Source organism: Cygnus olor, chromosome 7, assembly GCF_009769625.2.
Source record: "Cygnus olor isolate bCygOlo1 chromosome 7, bCygOlo1.pri.v2, whole genome shotgun sequence".
Taxonomy (NCBI): Eukaryota; Metazoa; Chordata; class Aves; order Anseriformes; family Anatidae; genus Cygnus; species Cygnus olor.
Window position 1 is genome coordinate 5201195 of NC_049175.1, and position 26208 is coordinate 5227402.

General features: G+C 36.3%; 1 long non-coding RNA gene across 1 annotated transcript in view; it reads left to right on the top strand.

The window, feature by feature from the left end:
- LOC121072843 overlaps nt 1–26208 on the top strand; it is a 38417-nt gene that overhangs the window by 9740 nt on the left and 2469 nt on the right. The window contains exons 4-7 of the long non-coding RNA XR_005821412.1: nt 12114–12210; nt 16079–16185; nt 17914–18084; nt 22473–22683. This is a non-coding gene — a long non-coding RNA (uncharacterized LOC121072843). The remainder of the gene's footprint in view (nt 1–12113; nt 12211–16078; nt 16186–17913; nt 18085–22472; nt 22684–26208) is intronic.

Consider the following 26208-nt stretch of genomic DNA (forward strand, 5'->3'; position numbering starts at 1 on the left):
CAGAGAAGTACATTTCACATACTTTGAATCCAGTTATTGACATCAGTATTTCACTGCATTACGAAGCAAGCTAGTCTTGGTCTGTTGACATTTAACAAGGTAAACATCTACCACGGGCTAAAGGAGAGGTCAGTGTGAAACAGCCGTGTGTTGTGCACATTCCCACTTCTTCCTGGGAAACAGTGTTCTTTTCTTTCTTCTCCATTTCCATAACTTGGGGCGATCACAACTCCCTCTGTGCTCCGGCCTCCACCCTTTGTGAGTACCTGCTGGGGAGCTGAAGCAGTGGGGCTGAGCTATGCTGTCCTCCACTCAGACAGCATAGGCTGGATTACAGAAGGGGACTCTTCATCCATCTGGGACATCTTCTTGAGTTGCTGTGAGAAGGAAGCAGTTCCTCACCATTTTGGAGGGGAGGCCCTCTATTTCACTTCATTTTCCTCAGTACCACACTTATCTGCAAGAAGAAATGAAGCAATCCTCAGCTCTTTACTACCTTTCAGCAGTCCAAAACACCTGAGTGAGAAGCATATGATTTAAGGGAGAACAAAGCTGGGAAGGACAGGAGTGGCATGGGGGAGATAAAATTATTTTTCCATTAGTAATTCATGCAAGTGTTTCAAGGCACACACCAGCTCTATTGGTATGTTGCAGTGTTAATCAATTTCCGTGCTCTTATCTTTTACAAATACAAAAAAAAATGTACAATCTAGGTACAACCAGTTTATAACAGTTACTTCTTTTCACTGCTTTGTGTGTGATGGAGAAGCTGATGAATTAAGATGACTATTTGTTTGTTTGTTTGTTTTATTTATTTTTTCAAGGGGAAAAAAAAGTGTTCTTTCAACAGTATAATAAAAAGGTGAACTAGTCATGAAAAAGGAAAACAAAGGTATTGCACAGGTAGGAGTGAAACAGCCACTGTAGTGCAAGCTGAACTTATCAGTCCTAGAAAGTAGGGGTAGAGAATCAAAGTTAATAAAAGGTCAAGTCTAGTGGTATTTTACTGAATTCCTTCAGTGTGATAGTGCTTAAGAACAGGCACTGAATGTCTAAGGAAAGAACTTGGATAGCTTAATAATTTAAAGTATATTCTTGGATAAAGACTTTAGCAGAAAAACTGGGTGGATCTCAGTCAGTCAATTGTTCCTATGTCATCGCTTTGGAATATTTCCATACTATTTGTGTCTTTATAATGTGTTAGGATGTAACAATGGTGATTTATCTTGGTTGTGCAAGCTGCCTGTCAATTTTATTTCATGAAGCTCTTTTAATTATCTGCTCAGTAGAATAAAAGACAAATTAAGAATCATAAGGGAATAGCAGATACTTTTGAAATTAGATTGCTTTCACTTCTACAATCTCTGACCCACTGTCTATCATGTGAGGTGAAGCAATTGGGTAAATGCTAATGTAAAAGTGAGGGAATGGAAAAGACTGATATACACATCTATTAAATGACCGAGGATTCTGAATTACTTTCTCAATCACATTTTTTCATGTTAATAGCATGTTTCAACTCTTGAAGTCAACACTGTGCAATAAGTCTTATACAATCATCAGCATTTTAAAATTAATATGTTAGAGGATGTGTGTCGTCTTTTTAATATAGCATACGATAGATCTTTTTGGTAACCGTTCACTACTACTTTTTTTTTCTCATGTTAAGTTATTCATTTAGCTTTCAGCTCTGAAGAACCCCATTATAAGTTAATTGGCACATAGCACAGCTGCCATTCATATGTTCTAGTGTGTTTTAAATTATTCCTTTATTCGGGTTGTATGGCTTGTGCAAAAATACTGTACAGGTGCAAGTGCGGAGATTTGCTAGGCAAAGAGCCTTTGAACTAAAAGGAAGGAAGAAAGAGAGACAATATGTCAAGGAGAGACTGTACAAGGTGGCTGAGAAAAGGAGCTTAAAGGAAAGGTGGGCTGCTGAGGTTTGATAGACCAGGAGTCAGCCTTTGGGAGCCAGTGATAATATAGGAGATGAGTTGGAGTGGGTGCAAGTGATGATGTGGAGGAAGAGAGAAAGGTTTCAAAGATCCTTTGTCCTAGGACAGAGATGAAACCACTTTCTTTCTTCCAAAGAAATACAAGAGCTGGGACTGGGATACGGATCCCTCAAGAATCATAGTCTGCTCTTCAGAGAGAAAAGACGGTGAGTCATGATAATAAATTCAACAGAAAGAAATGTTCTTGCACAAAATTTACAGGAAGGTATAGCCTATCAGGCTCATTTTGTGAACGACCAAGTATACCCACAACATATCCAGTAAATAGACCAAAACTGTAAGTCTTAAAATCAGAATTGCTAGCAACTCTTCAGAGGAATTAGGTAGCTTGTATATGTGCATCAAGCAACCCTGTAAAGCCATAAGTGCAGGGTAGAAGTGATGTATTTTTAATGAGAATTAAAATACTCATAAATAGTAGCTGAGCTAGCTGGAGACGGAAAACTGCTTTTGGCTGGCTAGATAAGCAGGTTAAAAGCCCAGACCACTGTACAGTGTCAGCATGCATGTCATTCACAGATGGTAGTGTAATCCGTGCATGTGCAAGTGGCTGAAACCGGGCTTCTAAGTCACTGATGGACCTTTTCATCTGACGTCAGATTCCTCCAGCTTTTTTCTGTGTTGAGTTGATTTATAACTTTTTGACGTCAAGCCCAGCAGTGTGTGTTTTATGTGTTTTGAGTGGATGTGCCAGTAAATTTGCTAACCACATTTGTGTCAAACTTTGTTCTTAGCTTAGTACTGTCACGTGGAGGAAGCAAGTTCTGGATGGTAGGGTACCTCAACAAATCTTTCATTTCACTTTGATTTTAAGCAAGAGATATATTTTGCTTTTTAAATCAACTATGTAGGATTTTTGCCTTTTGTACATGTCATTCACTATAGAAGTTTTCACTGCTTTGAAAGTAATTCAGTTTTTGAACTTGAAAATGCACACAATTTTGGTGTGGATTTTCATGACATTGTACTATCTTGCTACGAAACATCCTAACTTGAATGTTCCTTTTAAATATGGAATCATTTTTCTGAGCATTAATTTCCATTCATGGTAAAGACTGAGATTGAGAAGGAGGTCTGAAAATGCCAAGCAGATAGCGGCTTGGTCACAGGTTACGATAATTGATTTCCAGGTCAACACATCACAGAGTCACAGAATGGTTGAGGCTGGGAGGGACCTCTGGAGGCCACCTGGTCCAGCCCTCCTTCCTGCTCAGGCGTTTTGAAGGATTTTGAAGATCTCCAAAGATCTCCATCAACTCCACACCTTCTGTGGGCAACATGTGTCAGTGCTCTGTCTCCCGTGCAGCACAGAAGTGCTTCCTGGTGTTCAGAGGGAACCTCCTGTCTTCCAGTTTGTGCCCGTTCCCTCTTGTCCTGGCACTGGGCACCACTGAAAAGGGCCTGGCTTCATCTTCTTTGCATTCTCCCTTCAGGTATTTATAGACATGCCTAGAGGCCTGTTAATTGTCACTTATGGGTCTGCCTTGACTGTCAGAGGAAATAACAATCTTTATTTACTCTGATTTACCAGAAGATTAAGCAGTCAAGAGGATGTAACCGACAATCAGCATTAAAATAAGGACCACATCTCCTACAGATGGTTTCTTGTGACATGAAAAGAGTGGAAACCACTTAGACAGATATTGGTGAGTGACTAAAACCAGACATACGTAACTGTGAACTGAGCATTCCTTTGGGCAAAAATGACTAAAAGTATACTTGGCCTATTTAGAACGAAAATAATGTTCAAAATAAATTTAGAACTTATCTATTTATTTAAGAAAAAAAAAAAGTGGAATGACCATTGTGCATAGTGTCAGTTGGTCCTTTCTGCTGATAAAGACGTTGTTAGATCATATTCATAGTCTTGATGTTTCCTTAACCCACAACTTTTTGTCCATTTCTGTTTCTCACAGATGCATTTTTCACCTCTCTTCCTTTTCTCCATTTGTCATATGAGGTTTATTTTTTTCCTGTTTTTATTTCTGCAGTTTCACTGTATCAGTGTTTAAGTGGTATAAGTCTTGATATCCATCTGATTTTATCATAAACTCCAGTCATTTGGACCCTTGTGTGTTCTTTCAGTTTTGCCTGAGGATTACTTTGCATTGTTGGCTAATTGGATAACATTAGAAAGAATCCAGGAAAGGCATAAATCTCAGTGATGTAAGTATTTTAGAAAGAAATACAGGTGTGAACTGAGTTTGCTGCTGCAGCACAGATCTAAATAGCTGGTTTTGTCTTTGGCAGTACAAATAAGGAGGAATTCAGGAAGCAGTGCCTGTGCATTTAAGGAGATTATTTTTGTTTTGATGCTACATAAATAAATCAATATCTGCTATTGATTAACAGTTTAATTCTTCTGTTGCTATGCTATGGCATAGATGGAGCTCACTAGCTGGTGGTAGTATTTTTTTTAATGAGTGAATTTCAGATAAACTCTTTTATAACTCAATCAAAAAGTCTAAGTGTATAGATTGATAGATGAGAGCTGAAGTGATTTTGTTACTTTTTTTTCTTTTAAAGTTAGTAAACTGGGCTGTGCTAAGACCAAACAATTCTCAGCGTCACACAGAATCAAGGAACTGAAACTTGCTCTCTGGTTTTGTTTTGTGGGTTAAAACACCCTTCTGCCATGGGACACTAGACAGTCCTTTCCTACATCCCTCTTTGCCTAAAAAACTTTCTTTATTCCTATATTTAGGGACGTTCTTGAATGATATCTGAGGATACTAATGGTGTACATATGAGCAAAGAACTATACTGATAATATTGCCTGTATTATGGGGATAAAGCTTTTCTAAATGAAGCCATGCTAAGAAAATTTAAAATTCACTTTAGTGATGGTTTTAATTAATCAGGGTAATCTTAATGTTGTTATATTATCTCCAGAATAAATGATATTAAACCAATGTAAACAAGATTTGAACATTACTGAGATGGTTTTGTAATTAATAGGCAATGCATGTATAATTGAACCCCAACTTTCTGCTACATTTATTTGTTAGACATCACTGTTAAATGGATTTTTACAAAGTTATTTTTACTTTAATTAGTATAGCCTAATTTAGGGATATATTTGAAAAATAAAAAAGGTGTATGTATTTTAGTTAGTGTTTCTAAAATTCAGATGAAATGTATGTTCAAATAAGCAAGTAGTAAGAGAGAAGGTGCTTCAGGAAAACTCAGCACAGAAACATGCAGGTCTGACCAAACAGCAGCTGGTTTGAATGGTTTTAGTGTTTAGGATAACCAGCGTCTTCTGAAATGAAAGCTAGAGTACCATTTTTGCATTCATAGTAACATAAATTCACCATTTAAAAGAAAAAAAAAGACTAAAATTGTAGTTCAGCATTATCATAGCACAACAGGAAGGCGGGCTATCTGTGTGATTGACTGAAGTATCGCTGGCGGATTGCCTTGTGTCAAATGAATTGTCCCCTCCTTGAAGATCAGATATTTTTCAAGAAAGCAGATTCTGGTTACTCTATTGAATACAAATTGCACAGAGGAGGGGGAAAAAAAAAAAAAAAGCTACAGATATTTATCTCAGCTTTCAAAGCATGCATTCAGTGGTTTTCTTGAACCCTAGAACAGCAACTGTAGAGGCTTTGTTGCAAAACCTGGTTTAAGTCAGGTTAAAAGAAAACCTTTCAAGGTTTTATTCTTTGTTCTGCCTTTGTTCTTTGTAAATAAAGTTGAAGGAAAGGCTCAGAGCTGAGAACAGCTCTTATCCCTGTTCAATTACTGTCTTTCTGTTAACTGCAAACCCATTGCAGGTATGGACCCAACAACCAACTTTGTTATAGTCCTGGTCACCAGATTTCCATTAGTTGTTGTTGGCCTGGTCTGGATGTGTACGATGATTCAGCTAGAAATCTTTCCAATCTCTCTAACCTCTGGAAAAAAAAATCTTGCTTAAAGACATCAAGTGCTTCCAGATCAAAAGTGCACTTCTTGGTGATGTTTTCACCAGAGACAGACTTAAGGGTATTATGGAAAGATAGGAAGTTGCAGCCAAGAAATATTAAGTCTGTGGTGTGGAATAAGATACAATTAATTATATATATATATATATATATATATATATATATATATATATATATATTTAATATTGTTATTATTTTAAGTCTGTTTCTGGTGCATCTCTGGTACCTGTTAACTGACTTCAATGCATCTTTGAAGCTTAGCTATGAACGAGTGGCTCAAAAGCCACTGCTGTAAAGTAAGAGGTATCTTGTAACATCAGTTTCATTAAAAGAGTAGCAGTCATTCTCAGAGATTATCTTAATTTTCCAAAATTTGTACCTTTCTCCATGGTAACTTTCCTGTAGCTGAGTTGTTTATTGAGAGAAAAGGCACACGTATCAAATTGGCTTGTTTATGGGTCAGCTGCAATGTTCCCAGGCTGTTTTTCTTTGAATTTCCATAGTGTTCAGTGGGTGTTAACTGACAGCAAAAGTTATTTCTGGAAGAAATCATAGTCAAATTATGTAATACTTTGATGTGTAGTGCCCTTTAAAACAAAGATGTGAATTTCAGCTTCAAAACAAGTGGGAAATACACATGCTTAACACTTTCACCTGTGTGCACACAGATGTATGCTGTAGTTCTTATGAAGGTGGAATGATGGTATTTAAAAGAAGAGGTGATTTAAAAAATCAACTTAATTCCCCCAAATGAACAAATTATTAATTTGATTCACTTCCCTGTGGTGGTAGTGTTCATGTGTCCCTGCACATCTACAGCTGTTGCTGTTCTCATCAGTCCTACCATGTGTTTTTATTTTATTTTATTTTATTTTATTTTATTTTATTTTATTTATTTTTTAAGATTTATTTCTGGGTGTGTAAACGGGCATCTTCCAAAGCCTAAAGAGCTTAGTAGCTGTTTAGTTTAAGTGTTAAATGATAATGCTTCAGACAGTGAAAGGGTGATGATCGGGTGGAGCTACAGAAATAATGTGTGACCGGAAAGTTGTACCGATGCCTCTTTCAGGTGAAATTTGTTTTAAAGATGGAAACTGAGTGCAAATCTTGTATGACATGGGGGTCCCTGGGAAAAGGAGGAAGATGTAGACGTTCACAGTTGAGGACTGGTGCAGTAGGCACAAAAGTCAGCTGGTTTACTCCATTATAATAGAGCCTCTATTTATTTGCATTTGTTTGTATCTCTGCATGTGCGTAACATTTTTAAATGTGTGTCTATACACATATGTATATATATTATACAGAAGGGGAACTGGCATATATAAATCTATCGATATATATACCAAGGTATATTTCAATATATGATTATACATGAAAATATAGAAGTTTACATTAGAGGTGGGGAGCTCCTTATTAGTATCAAAATATGTGCTTATTATCAGCTTATTACTCATAGAACATATTCAGTACCTCTTGTTGTTTAGGCATGTATGGGATCGAAGATTCTTCTGTGATATTCACAATTTTTCCTTAACTGGCAATTTCTTTATAAATATTGGCATTTTGGTGTAACCAGTCTGTTAAAAAGAAAAATACAGTAAGATCTTCAGAAGTACTTTTATATCCCTGGGACTTAGAACTGCTTTTTACTGAAAAGATTCAAGGGTGTCCAAAGGGATTTGATTCCACCTAAGATAGGGAGACCATACGTTCTTCCCTCAGTCTGGTGGATTAATTTCACAAGGGTCCTCTGGGAGCAACTCTACATTCCCCTCCAGCATATCAATTACATTAAGGAACTGATCTTGCTAAATGTAGCAGTAGCAGACCTTGATCTGTCGTACTGAAGTTCACAACTAAAGATGTGTCTTGCAAGACTAAGCCCTCTACCAGTGCCAGATGAGTCATGAAAAACAGAAGAACAGAAAAAAATTCTAATTTGCTACTTAGGCTAGTTCTACCTGCAGTGGAGTGGAGGCTCTCTTGAATTTTCACAGAATTAGGAGGCAAAGTTGTGTCTAATACTTGTCTCAGAAGTTCCGTTTATGAGTAATTCCTTTTTTTTTTTTGATCAGACAGCCTGGCATATATAAACACTTTATGTCTATCCACCCACACTTTGTCCTTTCTGTCTTCATCTGAAGTGCTGCACTCTGGGGCTCAGTAATACAAAATTGATGAACAAATAGTATGCTACAGGTGGGAAAATATACTGCTGAGTAAATGAACTTGTTGCTGGTGTTTTCCAAAAGCCTGAGCTGTAGCCAGAACAATTCATAAAACCTGAGATTTTCAGTATAATTTTAACATTTCTCAGTTATTTATGTTAAACTATATGTACTGCCATTCAAGATAAAGTATTAGTGTGGTAAAACAGTTTTATTCTGTTGAGAGAGAAGAATGGAAAAACCATTACTAGTACCTTATTAAAAACAAAACATGTATTGGCTATATCTGTAAGTGTACACCGTGTACACAGTATTCTTGATCATAAAACAAGTTTGAGCATTTTTGGAGGTTTGAAATATGCCTTTTATTTTCCTGGCAATTATAAAAGATTGAAAGATTGCACGGTATTAGGTATATCCTGAATATAAACCGAGACTTACCTATCCATAAGGCACATGTCACTTGTCTTTATGCAATGACCTAATGTATCAAACGGGAAAAATGTGGCAATTATTGTTAATAGTGGTTATTACAGCATGGCTGTACTTGGGTGTATAAAGTTATCTTTTGCTGTCATTAGTGACACTTAAAAACACATTTGCTACCCCATGATCTTTAATCAGGCAGTTTCCTGGTGATGTAGGTACAGAGGTTTATCTTTTTACTGCAGAAGAAGGAGGTGGTTGTAATTTGTTTCTGTAAAATGTAAATGTAAAATGTTACTGTGGGTTAGACTTGTATGTTGAAAACTATGGTTGTGGGTTTTTTTGTTTGTTTGTTTTTTGGATTAACTCAAGTCTCTAGTGTGATTAGAAATGGAAACAAGAGGCAGAAGGAAGGTGCTTTGAGGTTACTGAAGGAGGCATATTTTGGTGCAATGAAAAAAGTGAAAATACGACAGTTCCAAGAATTGGTGAGAAAGGGAAGAGCATTAAGGAAGTCAGGGAGGAACAGGTAACTTCTAATCAAAATGGAAAATGGGCCTCACTGAGAGACGATGTCAGAGACAGATATGAGATCATTTATGTTCTGGGTGATATTAATCATTCTGCATATTGCATTATTGAAAATAGCTTCCCAAATGACTCCAGAGAGTTCCTGACCTCCCATCTCCTTCCTCTCCCTACTTATTATCTCTTCTCAAGTAATGCTGCTTGCTTAGCTGTTTTCTTCCACCTCTTGCTTTCAGAATATTCCAATAGTCCCTAACTTTAATATCTTTCTAAAGAAGAAAGTTGATGTGTGAATTCACCACAGCATCTGGACCAGTTGTCATAAGTCACTATGAAAACTCAGTAAGAACAGGCAGATGGTTTTTCTCAAAGCTTGTGTTTTTTTGTTTTGTTTTGTTTTGTCAAATACTTTTTGGAGTATAAAGGAGGTCAAAAGAAATTCTCCATGGGAGATTAAAATTCTGCTTTCAGTTTACCTGTACAATCCCTGCAATGATTACAGCTGTTTTTCACATGGTGCTCTGAAAGGAAAATTTGTCCCTGAAGCTGAAGAAAATTCTGAAGCTGAAAAATAAGAAGAATTAAGAGTTTGCCTAATTAGTGCTACCTTTCAAGGTCTATTTTAAGCTGTCTTCCTTCAGCCTGAACCATTTGATCGTTTCCCAAAAAATAATTTAATCATATCTGATTGCTTGTTGGAATCTGTAATTAACTTAGGTGCAAGTAAATTAACAGTATTTACCAGGTGCTGCATAATTTACCCAGAGCTACTTGTAGCACATACATGTGAAGTATGTTGGATGCTTGCATTTATTGGCCAGAATATTTTAAGCTTACAATCAATTTATTTTTTGTTGCTACTTTTAATTTCTGTCTTTGGGATGACTCAGTTATGAAATACTGTGCGATTATATTCTCTGTGCTACCAAATTATCCCTTGTAATTATGCCACATGGTACTTGTTATTTCAAAAGACTCAAAACTACCTACGGGAGGACAATCTACAAAGTTATTTTGGGGCTGCAATTGGTTGCTAGGATGAAGCTAAAGATTCAAGTAATTCTAGACAAGACATTGTATAAGAAACTTAAATGAGCTTATTTAAAAATTAGTTAGTTTTCATCTCAGAAGACCTCTGAAATTCCTTTCCTTCCAAAAAGGCATAAGTAGTTTTAGAAAATGCCTTGTTCTGTTGGAACACACATTTTTGTCCTATTTGGGAGTCAGTTCTTGCGTTAGTCGAGTAATTAAAATAGTAAAAGATGGAAAAATTGGCTGACTCTCTAAAGAAAGCACTTTGAATAAAATGTTTGGAGTGCCTTTCTAAGATCCAAATTTGAACCCTAGTCCTACTCTCAACCCTTCTTCCATTGCAAGGTCCTGAATATCTGACAATCTCAGGAGACTTTCATGTAGTCCTTCTACTTCATTTTTTCTCTACAGTTTCCCAAAACTAAAATATATAGATAAAAGCAAGTCTCGGCTTAGGTCTTGGTTCAGGAGTGACAATCGGTATGAGTCTTCCTATCTCACAGTCTGGCAGAAAAGTTTCCACTGTCTGATGTTTCTTTGTCCCCATGTTCTCTGTATGGCACTAGTATCAGGGATGAAGATTTTTCTCTCCATGGCAGGTAACTTCGGATCACACTTGAAACTCGGAAACAGGAATGATCATAAGTATCCAAAATTCACTGAAGAATTACTGTGAAAATAATTTTGGAAGGCAAATATTTTAGCTGGAATACTTGTCTAAACATCAGCAGCAACTCTGAAATTTAAAAAGGTTATACATACTCTGTGGTGGTTGTGAGATTATGGGAAGCTATGGTTTTAGTCCACTATTTAATCGGATGCTACCACAATAAACCAGGGCACAAATGATAAAATTATTTTTTCTTCATGACTTGGTCAGTCAAACAGCATTTGCAACATCAGTTTTTCCTAAGTACAAAGCATCATGTATATGCCAACAGCATAACAAAACATGGATCTGCAGTCAGTTCTGCATGTCTCGTACTGTGTTATTTACATTGAAACCGATAAGAAAATTGCTCCATTTCATTTCTGTGAATATGTTTACAGCACTTTTTACTGTTTATAAAGCTGGTGAATATTTTCTTTCATTGAAAAGCCCAGTGCAGATTTTAAATTTCCCAAGGAATAATACATTCCCAGAAAGCTGTTGCAGACTACAGAAAGGAAAAAAAGGTAAGGGCACACAACCACAAAACCAGCAAGACTTGATGGTTTGTTACTGGGTGATCCAATCAGAATTGATGTGGCCATATCAGAGACTTGCAGGTGTTTAGATTTGAAGATGACATTTGAGACTGTAAAAGTAATATTTGCAGCAACAGTCTTGATAAATATAATCCTTTCTGAAGCTCTGTGTACTCCCGGTACAACTGGTATTTTAGAAGATAACAAAAGGTTTGTTTATAGTCAGATACAGTGAAGTGAACAAGTTATTAAAAGCTTTTTTTTGAGACTGTGAACTGCCAGCAACTGCCAACTTCTCTCCCGAAAGTGAGCTGCCATGTGATTGCACAGAAGTGTGTTTGGAGACCCAGAAAGGCCAATCTAGAGTCAGATTTTTGTTTTGTTTGTTTTTCTTATAAAACTACACAGTTCAGGGAGCAGTTGTCCATAGAAATTGGTGTACCCTTCAGTTTGTAACCTTTTTGGAAGAGCTTGAGCCTGACTTGTGAAATTACCCCAGAAGACTAGAGAGACAGATACTGTACAGCAAACTGACATTAGTCTGTATATGTACCTAGACTGGGATACTTGACATACAACTTCTCTGTGTATGGAGAAGCAAGAGCAGTTATTCTGACATTTGTCCCTGAGCTTTCTTCCCATTCTGCTGCCTTCTTCCTAGTCTTGCTTTCCCACTTTATCTTTTTCTGTTCTCTCCTATTTTTCTTTGTTTTAATCTTCATATCATTGCATAACAGTGTTTTCCTTCTCCTTTTCCATTTCATCTCTCTGTATATTTCTGATTATTATTTTTAAGTCATTAAAACGACTTTTTTCCTGTCTTGCAGAGTCAGCCTGTTTGGAGGCATCGCCTGTGATGAGTGATTTCCAGGAATACTGACACAGTGGAGTCATGGAACAATAATGAAGGTTAGCTTTCCAGAGGTAATTAGAAATCTCTCTGCTACTTTATTACCATGGAAGCCATGTTCCTGCCAGAGATGGCCTTGTTAAGCAGATGCCAAACCTCAAGGAGACAATTCAGTAGTGCAAGTTATGCATTAGTATACTTTAAAGCAGAATATAATGGGTCACAAAAGCAGACAACTCTTAATACCCTGCTTGAAATAGAATTTGGAGACTGTAATGCTGCACTGTATGTAAAATATTAGAGAAATTATCTTGTAAAGATGATTCATTTAATCTTAAGTTATGTCTCTTTTTAAATTTGAAGGTGCCAAATTAATGTTCATACATAAATAGTAAGCACCTACTTGAGACAACAGATACAGTAGTTTGCTGAAGTTCCTGTGAGCCAGTTAAAAAAAAAAAATCAGTTGATTGTTTAAGAAAAGCAAGTACTGCTCTGTATATCAGAAAAAAAATAATAAACAATAGGGATAGTGAAAATCTATTGAGTATTTTTCAAATACTTTTGTTAAGAATTTGAATTCAACTCCATTTGCAGAAGTGTTGATGTAGAACTCTGCCAGACATTTTGCTCAGCCAGTGCAACAAAGGATGAGAGCAACACTGTTAGAACACCCCAGGTGGTTGAATGTACTGGGAAAGAAACATTTTGCTGGGAAATTTGATTTCAAGTTTTCTTGTGAATTGCCACAAATACGGTTCAAGTACCTTTGTGTGCTGACGCACGCTTCCCAGTGTTTCAGAAGATTCATCACTATTTATTGCTTCAGCTGAATATGAGGAGACTTATCACCATTCTTTAATCTCTTTGCATTATTATTTTTTTTAAAGCCTGTCTACTATATTGCTTAATGTTGAAAATTGTCCTCATCATTGGCAACTGCTTAAGATGATCATGAAGGAGTTGCACTTTTCTAGAAGTGATTAATTTTGGTACAGTTCTTGTTCCCATGGCTAACCCCTGTGTGCACTGCTGTTCTTGTCAGGTTCATTATGTTTGTTTTCTCTTTCCAAGGTATTATGTCTTCACATTGAAACATTAATCCAGACTCAGATTTGGCAAACATAGTCTGAATCTAGCAGTGTGCTTATTTCCAGGAAAAAATAATCTGCTCCTTTTGAGAGAGTGGAGGGATTTGGATTTTAAAACACTTGATTGTATTTTATAATACAAGACTTGCTTTACATTTCTAAATGTAACATTTCACAAGCAGTTCCTTAGAACTGACCTTGATGTTCACTGAGTAAATTATAACTTATTTGTTATTTGAAATTTCAAGTTCTGTTTTTAAATGTTAGATTCTTAGAAAGTAATAATAGCTTTCGAAGTTTGATGGTCTTAATGTTTCCCTTACAGCTAAGAGCAGTATATGATACATGAAATTTTAAAGCATGTTTTTCACTCTAGGAAATTAACCTTGAATTGTAACATAGCTAAAGAAACTGAAGAAAGACACAAGCGGAGTACGTAATTACCCAACTTGTCTGAGAGAGACCTACAAGGAAACAGATGATGTTTAAGGCTTTTCTAAACTAGGTATTGCTTACAGAGACAGAATTTTCTACACTGGATTAAACTGAAGGCTTGTCTAGTTCATTCCTCTGTTTCTCACAGCAGCTACAAACAAAAAAAATAAGAATCTCACATTAAACAGGTGTAGGATTCAATCTCCTCCACGTTTATTTTATTTCTCATGTCAGTATGTTAATAAACGATAGGGATCATCATGAATATAATAAAAATATGAAAAGACATTAGTATTCAATTCTGTGCTAACAGTCAATCTCCGTACAGGATCTCCTCATGATACATGGAGTGAAAAACACAATCAGCTTCTAAATCAATAGATTTTATTGCTGGGAAAAAAAAATAGTTTGATAATCCCAAAAATAACAGATGATCAGTGCTAACTCTTGAGGAAATTGTTTACATTTGTATTGCAATATAATCAAAAAAATAATAATTTATTGCTAGTTGTCTTTCACCTTCTGTAATACTTTCAAGATAAATTGATATTTATCCACAAAAGCAAAATCCTTCAGGTTCAGGTCAGGTCTGTGGTAATATGAGACTTGTTCAGCAGACATGTTAGAGGCTATAGAGATACTGATTAGGTTATGTTTTCCAGGAATGATTACCCATAGCTTCAGTACATCAAACTATACTTTCTTTATATTTTGGGAATAATTTATTTTACTTTACATAATACTGACATTCAGGGAAATTGTGCCTTCATGAAGGGACTTTTAATGAGAATAACTGGATGTGATATTGTGGTGGTTTAAGAAAAATCCTCTTCAGTAATGCAGGTTTAAAGGAAGACTTCCATTTTCTTGACTCCAGCAAGCTTTTCATTTAACATAGATGAAGGATGCCAAGAGTATTGTCCAGGAGTTTGCAATTCTGTTTGCTTTAAAGTTGTAGAGGGAGAGATTGCAGCAATGATGCCCGCCCACTTTCTTTCTTTCAGTAAATATTAGGACTTGGGAACAGCTGTCTATTTTTGCCCATAATATTTGTTTCTTGTGAAGCTGTCAACTTAGATACACATTGTAAGGGGAATGATTATCACTTTGTTTTAGGTGAAACCGGTTTCAAAGCGGATAGAAAGAAGTTTGTATTTTTATTTAAAGGGGAAAAAAAATGGAATGAAAGTAATTATTCTGTTCCTTGAACCGTTGTTTCATCTGCTGAGCAATAAGGAAATGCATATTGCAGTAGCTCTTAATTCAGTCATATCTAAATAAGTTATGGTACAGATTTCAGGCCAACAGGATTTGTGCTCTAACAAGTCTGTCATTATTATTAGATTTTTAAAATAATCAGTGTGATGAGTTTCTTACCATTGTTACTCCAGTTAAATATAACCTTTTAAAAGTTAAGGATCTGAGTATTTGTTGCTTGGTTATTCAAAACCTTTGGAATACAGGATTTAGCTTTTCACTGCGTTTCTAATAGTTATTGGTTTACAAAAATAGACAATTGTACATTTTAATCTTCTATACTGCCAATATTGAATGAAGTCTCTGTCATATTTTTTTCTCAGTGAGACAATTTGACTGATAACCTTCATATAGTTCAGGGACTTACTTCATTGCCTTCTGAATAGAGTTTCTGGAGACTATAGATTTAGATTACAATGCCAAATGGCCATAGTGCCTCAGGGAAATATATTCTCATTAATGGACTTGTTAATGATTATCATTGAAGAGACTCTAATAGTATCAGATGTAAACGTTGTCACAGCCCTCTATCTTTCCCATGAAGATATGGAGATGCATCATTAATTCACAGAGACTGATTCTCAGAGCTGTGCAAATTGATACAGTATGATAATGCCTGAAATAAATTAAAGTTGCACATTATCAGTTTAATATTTCAGATTTCTATTTCCAATTGATAGCCTCTAAGAGGTAAGAGGAATTGAAGCAAGACAGTAGTATGGGTCATTCAAAAGAGGTCAAATTCAGACTATGTCCTTATCAGTTCCAGCTTCTCTGTGCTCCTTTGTATTGTCTTTGAGAGGAATGTGACCAGTAAAAACTTATAATCATGAAGAATCTCAGCTGCAGTGATAAAATCATATATGTTTTACAAGCACAGAAAAACTATGGCAGCGTGAAATAATTTTTGGAATCTAGAATAATTCTGAAACAATTTATTTATCAGGAGTTAGTTACCTTTATTCAAGTGTAGTAGTGATTTACTCCTTTATCTTGGCTTTGATTCATTTACAGTGCATTGAATGCAAAAAATCAGAATCAGTCTCAAATGTGTAGATCTAAACACTACACATTTATTAGCATATTTGCCTGTGTTCTCAGATGTATGAATTTATGTTTTTATATATTTTATTTCGCTTTATTCTGCTTTATTTTACAGCAAACACCCTGGATTATTTCTTTATTGCTGGGGAAACCTTGTAACAATCTGAAACACCAGTATTTTCAGAACAAATAAGAAATACGACCTTAAATGCAGACATGGAGGTAAGCTTTTAGAAATAATAACATGTTTCTGATCAAGTTGTCACTTGGGAAATGGTGGAGTACATAGGTAGGTGCTAAGACAGGTCCTGAAGCTACCTTTTCAATGAACCATTTTCATTTCAGACAGTTCTATTAAATGGGTCCCCAAAAATGAAAAGAAAAAAAAAAAAGTGTGTGTGTGGGGGGAAGCAGATTTTACAAATGGCAGGCCAAAATGTGCAGCTGGTGGTAAGCTGTCCTAAAAGGAGGGCAAATCATGAGCTATTGATATAGTTTGTGCTCAGTTGTAACCAGCTGTAAAGTCATGAAGGAGAGAATTCTACTCTGTACAGACCAAACACAAATATATGGGGTGTAAAAGAATTTGTCTTTGTAATGAAGATGGGATCTCCCTAGATAAGCAATCTAACAAAGTCTGGAGGTATTATTTTAAATAAGTAAAGAATTAAGAAAAACCTTAAGAAGAACTAAACACGTAAGTGTTTAAACACAAACCAGGGGGTAATTTGTTTCATACAGGAGAAAAATCACAGAAGCATGTAGAACAGTGAACAGATGAAAAGCATGAGACTAGAATGATACATGTGACAGGGAGATGCACGGGCTCTCTCTCTGGTGTACTTAATTGTGTTTCTATCTGGGAGAAAAAGCTGTAAGGACACTTTTGTGTCTGTCTCTGAAATGTAAAGCAGCTACAGCATTTATCTGCTACAAACTATGAAACTTTGAGAGACTATTAGGGAAAAGTGTTTGGGGAATTGATGAAAGGAGATTTGAGTTAGGGGGAATCCTATTTCAATGTGTATGTCCCACACTGTTACGAATACAGGTGAAAGATTGCAGTAAGTAAGGTCTTGCAAAATTGGAAAAGACGTAAAAGATGAGTAACAACAGGAAATTTTCATCGAATACTTCAGTTTCTTTCATGCAGGACAGCAACAAGAAAGTGATCTGTGAAGTCGCATCCTAACATAGCTATGGTAGAAAACCCATGCCTAGAGCTACGTTGCCAGCAGTCAACACCGAGACACTGCTACTGTGGCTGTCCCAGCTGGCACCAGTCAGGGGGAGTGTGAGATGCCACAGTTATGCTACTTACTGCTGACATAGTAGAGTGGGCAGGAGCTAAAACACATGAAAAGAAAATTATCTTGACTGTAACTCCACCATAGCAAAATGTGTCCAAACGTGACAAGCTGATTTAGTTCCAGCTGGGAGGCAGGTTGCAGCTACAGTCATGTGCCTGTGTTATTTGATTTTAACTATCAAGCAAACATGACCATGTAGGCTAATTGTCTTCTAAGAAATTATTATTCTCTTATAAATTTTGAAACTATGAGATAAGATTATTGAGAAGTATTTGAGGAACCATTAGAATTTGAAGGAAGCAGTGTTTCAAAGCAGTTTCTTTCCATGCATCAAAATTCTCTTTTTTTATTTTCTTATTCTGACTGAAGTTCTGAAGTAAGGTTTCAGTACTTCTAGATTCACAAGAAAAAATCCTGAAGAAAAGCTTTATTTCTGCTCTTTTCTTCCCACAGTGATGTTTACTTGAGAGTCTCACGTTGCTTTTAAATTATCAACAAATCTATGAAATGAAATATTCTAATGACTTCTCTCTAATGAAAACAAATATGCAAATATCTGAGATTGCTCCCATGCTACTACAAAATTCCATTTTATTGAAATTCTTCTGTGGGCCAATCTGTGCTTTTTTTTTCCCCACAGTCTTGCATATTCCTGTGACATTATTCTTGCTGCAATGTGCTGTGCTCTGCTCTGAATCCCTGAGACTGAAGAACAATGCTTGCTCACCCGCTCTCAGCTGTTTGGACGTGGTCTTCTGTGGGCGGCTGCCAAGCTTTGCGGATTGTGACAATGCAGAGAGTGCACTGTAAGGTCTGTAATGATTACCTGCCCTGCTGTGAAAATTTGGAAAAGCGAAACATTAGCATTTTTTGTGTCATGTTAACTGTACTTTTCACAAAGGTAGTTCTCTCTCTTTCTTTCTCTCTCATCTGTACTGATTTGATGTGGCTTTTATGTTGCAGTCTGAGCAAAGTATAAAATTTGCCACCTATTCATCTCTGTCTCTCTGTCACACTTCTCACCTGCTTTTAATTTCCCCTCAGGAAGTCACTTTCTATCCCCACTGCAAGGTTCTAATTTTAATAATCCCAGCCCATCCAGAGCTGTTTCCCCAAAGAAATATTTCACTGCACACATCATTTAGTGTGTTGATATTTCTTGTTAGTATGTGGCACCAGGTTAGCACCTCTAGATAACCTTGATAAATTAAAAATTGGCTTATCAATATTCAATCAACCTATCTCATTTATCCAGATGTCTGACTTCCTTTCTGTCAGAGCTGAGTTTAAAAAGCACAGCAAAAGTAAATGGAATTAAAATTGCATATTTGCCTTCTAAATGGATATTAAATCAGTCTGCTGCTAATGTCACCTTAAACACTGTATTTTCGCAACAGTGAAATAATAATATACAGTGGCATATATGATTTTCCAAAATGTTGGTTTTCATTAGACTGTTGTTTTTGGAATACAATGATCATCTAATAACATTTTTTTTTAGGATTTATTAGGATTATTTTATTAGGAATTTGGGAAAGGTAGGGTTGGTCTGCCCAGCTCTTCTTATGACCATCAAATCTTACTGATTTTTCCATGTCACTTTTGTAATTTATAGAACTTTAAGACCTTAACATACCAACAGCTGCATAGTTTCCCAGATCTGATCTCCCTCCATCTTATGCTTTGTTGCCTTTGCAGTTTAGAAATCCTCAAACAATCCTTTGTGTTCCCACAATTGTTATGCAGTAGTTTTCTGTGATTCTGTCTCACCCGGTTCATCAGACATTTAAGTTTTAAGCCAAAATAACTCTTGACTTGATCTATTCCCATCATCTTGGTTTTGCAAATTACAGTATTGGTTATTCTAAGGAAATGACAGTGTTGTTTTAACATTATAACAAAAATATAACAGCACATCAAGTGAAGGACAGGTTTGGAGCAATTCAGCTGGCCAAGGTTTTCAAAAGTCATAGCAATTTTGTGTGCCTGTACAGTGAGGCCATAAATAGATTTCATTTTCAGTAGGCATATGGGCAGCAGCATTATCGTTGTAGAGGCTTCTCATATCTGTCTGCTTGATAACCACTTTCTTTGATATTTTGGATATTAGGCAGGAATTCTGAAACTCCAGGAAACCCTGTGGTGTGTTCCTAAAAATGTTCAAGTGTTCATTTCTCCGTTGCTTTCTGTTGATGAAAACTGTCTGTGTTGTCAGTCAACAGAAGGCAAAAAGAGGCCCATCTTTTGTCACAATACATAGACCTCAATAATTTAGATTTAGCATGAACACTGAAGACTCTAACTCATAAAATCAGAGTTTCCTGGGAGTTTATCTTATAGGATCATTTCATATTGTAACAGCTGTCCTAGAAACAGAGGAGTTCAGCAATTTCTCTGCCTCACTTCTGTTCTCAGTGATCTCTTAAATTTGTGGAGAAAATGAATTCCTTATGAGGTTACAAAATCATTGGGGTTTCTGTCTTATTATCCCTGTTGTCAACTCAGAAATGCAATTTGCTGAGCACTGGTTATTCTACTGAAGTTAATCTACCTAGATTTTTACATTAAGATAGTTAAAAATTATTTCATGCCTGCCAAACTTAAAAACCTAAGTTCAAGCTATTTCCCTTTGAATTATGTAAACAAAACAATTAAACAAGATCTTGTGGTTTTCTTTGTTTTTAAAAATTAGAAGTATAAATATTGCTTTAAATGAAAAAAAAACACCCCAGAAATAAAAAAAGACATAAAATATCTGTGAGGTGTTTGTTTCACAAAGAATTTCATTACACTCCATTCTCTAAGTTTGCATCCCTCTTACTGGATGTGGGGGAAAAAAAAAAAGGAATGATTTTCCCAGTTCTAATGGTTTAATTAACTGCTAAACCAATTTGAGCACCCAAGTACACGTCCTGTATACCTAGAATGCTCCCATAACATTCTTCTTATCACACAGCCTTAAAACAGAAACCCTATGAGATATGAGAGATAGTTAGTGAAAATCAATTTTCAAGAAAGTCCTCACAAAATTGGAAAGTTTCTCTGGAAAATATGCAGAGGAATCATCATTTCATTCTAGTTTGAGTTTGATTAATGTCCTATGTTACTCATTGATTCTTCACCTTTTCATGCCTTTCCCTTCCTGCCCCGGGGGCTGTTACTTTAAATAAGATGGATTTAATTAAATCCTGTCATGATTAAAAGGTTTGTTTTACTTTAAAAGCTAAGTATAATTGTTGCTAATTTTAAAGAAGCCAAGGAAAATGCTTGACAGCGTTTATGTACTGTGGAGGAACCACACAAGGGGAGACGCAGGCAGGGAACTTGAACTTGCCATTCAAGCTTATTTCATCTCCGCGAGTTGTTGCACTATTATGTTAGGTAAATATTTGTGTGTACTCCCAGTTGGGATCGGCAGTATCCTTTTAAAAATGAACAACTGCAAAGCGTACACAATGGCCAAGATGCCATGTGATGTTATCACAATTTTGCTCTAGCAGTTTCACTACAGCCTAGTTAGAATTCTAACATAGGAATGACCTCTTTTATGTGGTTTTTCATCAATAACTTTGTAGTTTGGTCCAGCCATGCATTTACCTTGGATTGAAGCTGCAGTTTGGTTTCTGTAAAAAGAATGGCCTCTTTTATTATTTAAAAGAAAGAAAAAAAATAAAGTGCAGAGAAGCAGGGCTGTCCTGCTGCTGGTGCTATTTTTCAGCAACAGCTTTCCAGAAGCAGAAAGAAAACATTGTGTCCATTTCAGAGTTGCTTATCTGTGTTTAGGGATTCTGGTGGTTCTTCAAACCACTGGAAGTATGTTTTGTACAGCTGATTTGTACCTGTTCAGTCTATCAGATTCAGTCTGCCTGTTACACGGTTCCTGCAAGGTAGGGCCACTCCCTTGGGATGTCAGAGTGGAAGGTGTCCTCTGTTTGGTAGCTCATTTTCCTCCACTGTCAGAACCATTTTTTTTCTGTAGAATTTGGAATTACAGAGTAGGATGGAGTAAATGAAAGCACCTGTCAGGTGCAAGGAAGAGCAGGCAAGGGGGGGCTAAGTCCTAGGACACTCCTCAGAGGATGGAAGTCAAGATTGTTCCAAAATAGAAAATATTTTGTTGTTGTTTGAATAACAACAGAGAGGAAAGAAAACATAATTACTAGTAGCAGCAGCTTGAGATATCCTGACTGGAACCTGATTCATCAGGTAGGAAACTTTGCTAACCACGGTAACAGGAGGAGGCTTCAGCCTTCGAGTAATTCACCCTTTAAGCAGGCAGTAGGAAGTTAATAGAGTGGTGGTGGAATTTGTGTTTGTCCCTTAGAAAAGACAAAAGAGACGCAAAGGATGATAATGACTGAAAAACTTTGAATTTTCACGTTCTATTTCACATGTCCCACTAACTTAACAGAGAGCAGTTTGGCACAGATCTTAATCCTGATCTATATATTTTCAGATGCCCTTTCCATTAAATTATGTTAAAAGAACACAAGTTATTCAATGGATGAGAATAAAGCTTTTTATTCCTCTCTGATTGTTAATGATGTAACTGTCCTGTATTGACTACTATAAGCATGTGCAGGACTCTGCAAATGAATGCAGTTGGAGAAGAAGGTAACAATTTTTCCAATAGCTGCTTTGCTTAATAAGGTCATGTTAAGATATTTATTCCATAGTGAACTTTCAGAGGATTTTCAGAATCTCTTTCAAGTCTTCAGAGATGCTGAGCGTATTGTAAATTGGGAGCATTGTTGGTTTGTTGTGAGACTCAAACAGGTTATTGCTAGAAAAATAACTACAGTGTTTAGATAGTATTAACAACATAGACTTACAAAAAAGTAGTTAAGAATTTAAAATCTTCTCCTGGTGTAATTAGTGCCTATTAAAAAAAAAAATACTTCTTAAATTTATAGACAGAATAAGAGAATATTTTTCTTCCGTGAACTAGAGCTCCTTCAATACAAGTGATGATAATGGTGGTCTATTTTTCATCTTAACCAATTACAGATCTAGTACATGAATCATCATCACATATTCCTTATATAATTATCATTTCTGTCCCATACTTCATGTTTAGATGAAATACAATTGCTTTTATTCTATTTTTTTTTGTGATGTGACCTTATTGGAGAAGCAGAGAAAGGGTTATGTTGTTTACTTCATTCTAGCAACTAATAAGAACTCTAGACTTTATTTCAGCCAGGGTAAAACTTACAAAAGGATTTCATGGTAGCTCCTGAAGAAAGAAAAATGGCCTGAACTGAAGAGATGTTAATTACTACTGTACTTTCAACTGCCACTGCCATTTCTGGAAGCTGATACTTAGAACTGATGTTGAAAAAGAGAGTTTCTAAATGAAGGATAAAATATGTCTTGTATCTCCCAGGGATGTGTACACACCTGCTATCAGGTAGGTAGATATATGTATCATTCTGCTTATGTTTATAAGTTTCCAAACATTTGGTCATCTTTGTGCTTTGTGATAGGTCTTTGACTCCTCCACTTCTGAGAAGCAAAACACATGGTAGCCAACCATTTTAGTGGGTGGCCACATCTGCAAATGATACAAATTAATGAAGTTTCCATTCCTTCCCCAAGGAAAGCCTGATTTATGGTTCCATTAAGATTCTAACTCGCTGAAGAAAGTACTACCTGGTGGGATAATTGGCATGGATTTCTTTCTCTAGGGAGTACTGAAAAAACAATATAGGTTAAAGCTTTGATTTTTTTTTTTTCTAGTGTGCCTGAATTCATCCATAAATGGTCATGTTTCTGCTGAAAGGTAAAGTGAAAACATTCTGTTACACTGGGCTTCACTCCTGAAGCTCAATTAGACTGCAGTATTAGCTTGAATGTCTAACATGTCTGTGAGTATACCTACTAATGAATGTGAAGTCAAGCACAATTTTGGAATAAACTAAGAAAAAGGAAAGTTTTGCTTTAATGCATTTGTTCACATAAGGTTTCTTTTTATGATCATGATCATTTTCATTTTTTTTCATGCATAAAAAAAAATAATTTCTGTCTAATGATCTAAAATGCAGTCATAGGCACATATGGGAAAGCGTGAATGCTGCTGGGAATGACTCCAGTCATCTCTGGAGCGGGATGGCAGTGGTCCTCCTGGCCTTCCCCATCTCAGAGCTCTCGCTGTGTCTCTCCTCGCAGAGCACCAGCCTCCCTCAGTAGAGGCCAGCCCAGTGGGAGCATATTTATTCTGGCAGTTTGGAGGGGCTCTGCGCAGACCTGCCAGCTTGGCAGGGTGCCATCGTGCTGAGGCTGGAGAACCCCAGTGTGCAGATCGGGTCCCCAGGCTCCCTGGGACATTGTCCAATCTCTCAAAGAGTGTGGTGTGCAAGTTTAAACACTCAACAATTAAAACTTTTTAAATACCCATAGGTAACTAATGAAAATCCTCTTTAGACCATTAAAATGATTAGCTATTAGCTAAGCAGTTGACTGTGGCCAGTCAGTGCTGGCAAAGATTACTGGTGACTTTTATTTTAAAATGAGAAATCTAGTAGCTGAGATTTCTTGCTAGGATGAGAAAAACATTTCATTGCCTTAATGTTGTATTGTACATATTTTTCCACTTTAATGATAAGGGTAGCCAAAAAGCATGAAAAAAAAATCTATAATTAGCTCCAGTTATATAAGTATAAATCCATATGCTAGTTAGCCTTTAGAAAAAGAGCCATTTGTGTTAAACTCATTAAGATTTTCCCATTAAAAGCTGAGCACCCATGAATTAGTTTGACAGAGGAAAAACTGCTGGAGCATTTGCTTAAACTTGGCTGGGTGTGCTCCCAGCCTTTGTCTTCACTGCAGGCTTTGCTGCCAGTTCTTTCACCCAGCCTAGCCACAGCCTTTGGAGCCCAGAGTGATCCGATTAACAGATGATGAAATATGCTAACTTGGACTGTGACTGAAGTCCCATTGCATTATTACTCCAAGTAATTATAGCAGATCCTATTCTGTTGAAGGTCTTTATGTTATCATAAATTTCTAAGCTTTCCTCAGAACCTGCAATACTGAACCTAGTTTATTGATAGCTTTGTTTTGAAGCAGCTTATACCGTGACTTAGATGATATGATTAACTGAATTATCTGCACATTGGCAGCTCCCTGAATTGTGGAGAACCCCACTATATTTATCCGTTTCTCTCCAGAACATATTCAGTTCTTCTGCCTTTTTTTTCTTTTCTTTTCTCTTTTTTTTTTTTTTTTATTGAAGGCAAGTGTGTAAAGAGGTTTAAAAAAGTTAACGTTGAAGGAATATTTATAATTGTGTTTGAATAGTAGTTTTCGTCGAGTTCTTGACTAATATTCCTCACATCTTTCACTTGGTTAATTTTTCTCTGTGTTGGCTAGTATGCATTATTCTGCATTCTTTTCTCTAAAAATTAAATGTAATTGAGTGAGAGCTTATGATTACTACCCTGTTCATTATCACCCAAGTTCAGCTTGATTGAGTCACAGGAGATGGGGAAGGAAGGCTAGAAAAGAAGAAAGACAAGAAAAGAGATGGTGGCATTGTCATAAATACCTTAAAATGTTTGTTGGAGCACAAAGAAATGAATTCTGTTACGAATAATATTGTGCTTCCCATGTATACTACAGTTAAGCTCCTACTTTGTTTCCAAATCTATTTATAGTTCCTAGATTATCTGAAGTCCTCATGAAATTGTTTAGTACCCATGGTTACCAAACATATTTCATGAACTAACACAAATCTGGTGCTGCGATATATCAGTAGTTTTGTCCTTTCCTACCAGTAATTTTCTGGTACAAATCCTCAGATGTATTACTAATAAAACTGAAAATTATTTCCTATCTTTGTAGTAAGCTGTATTTAACATTATTACTTCTGCCTGGCTTTATTTTCAGCACGGTATCATGGTGCTTTGGAAATGTAAATAATCTTGGTGTGCATTATATTCCACTGAAAACTGTCAGTCTTTAGGACATACTATTTCTGAGTTGATGAGAAACAGCTGAAAAGCCTTCATGCCTAAATATAAAACGGAAACTGCACCTAAGCCACATAAAACTGCTTTTTATTGCTGTTTTCTATTGAATATGTAAGCAGACAGCAGTAACTTGCAGCTGTAACAACTGTAGTGTTAGAGGTCCTGTGATACTTTCTTACCGTGGTGGGAATCACACTCTTTTTTTTTTTCTTTTTTTTTTCTTTTTTTTTTTTAATGTTTTGTGCTTTTCGTCTGGTGATTCAGGGAATGTGTGAAAATGAGGCAGGGACACTGTGTCGTATGGGTTCTCTGTGATACAAAGACGGGAGTATTTACCAAAGATCTGTACAGCTATGAATGATTCCCTCTAAAAGGTTACAAGTGAGGAGAAGAAAAAGGACATAAATGGCATAATACAATGAAATTAAAGCTATTCTTTTTCTATCCTGTTGCTGCTGCTGCTTCCTTCTCCTTTTTAGTGCTTTTAACTATTTTTTGTTTTTCCTTTTTTCTCCTTTTTTGCCACCTTGGACGCCTATCTCACATGCATATACAAAAATTGTGATGCCAATATGAGTTGTAACTAAAAAAATATTTACAAACTCTGTTAGTTTTATCAGCTCCTTTCCTGTTTTCCTCTAACAATCTTTTCATAAGTGCTATGTATATCTAATTAAATCAGGTAGCAAAAGCCAACATGAAAGCCACCTGTGTGAGTAACTATCAGGTACAGCCTGATTGCCATCAGAAGTGGGTAATGTTTCAGCACTAATGGGCCACTCCATCGAGCGGGCACTATAGTCTCAACAATTCTGTTGTCCTGGGCATTTTCTGCTTTTCTTGCTGACAACAGCTACAAGTAGAACCTCAGTTTAAACCAGGTAATCTACCTAATCCACACCTGATCCACACCTGCTCACTAAGGAAAAGTAGTTGGGGAAGGGAAGATTTTGGTGTAGCGTTAA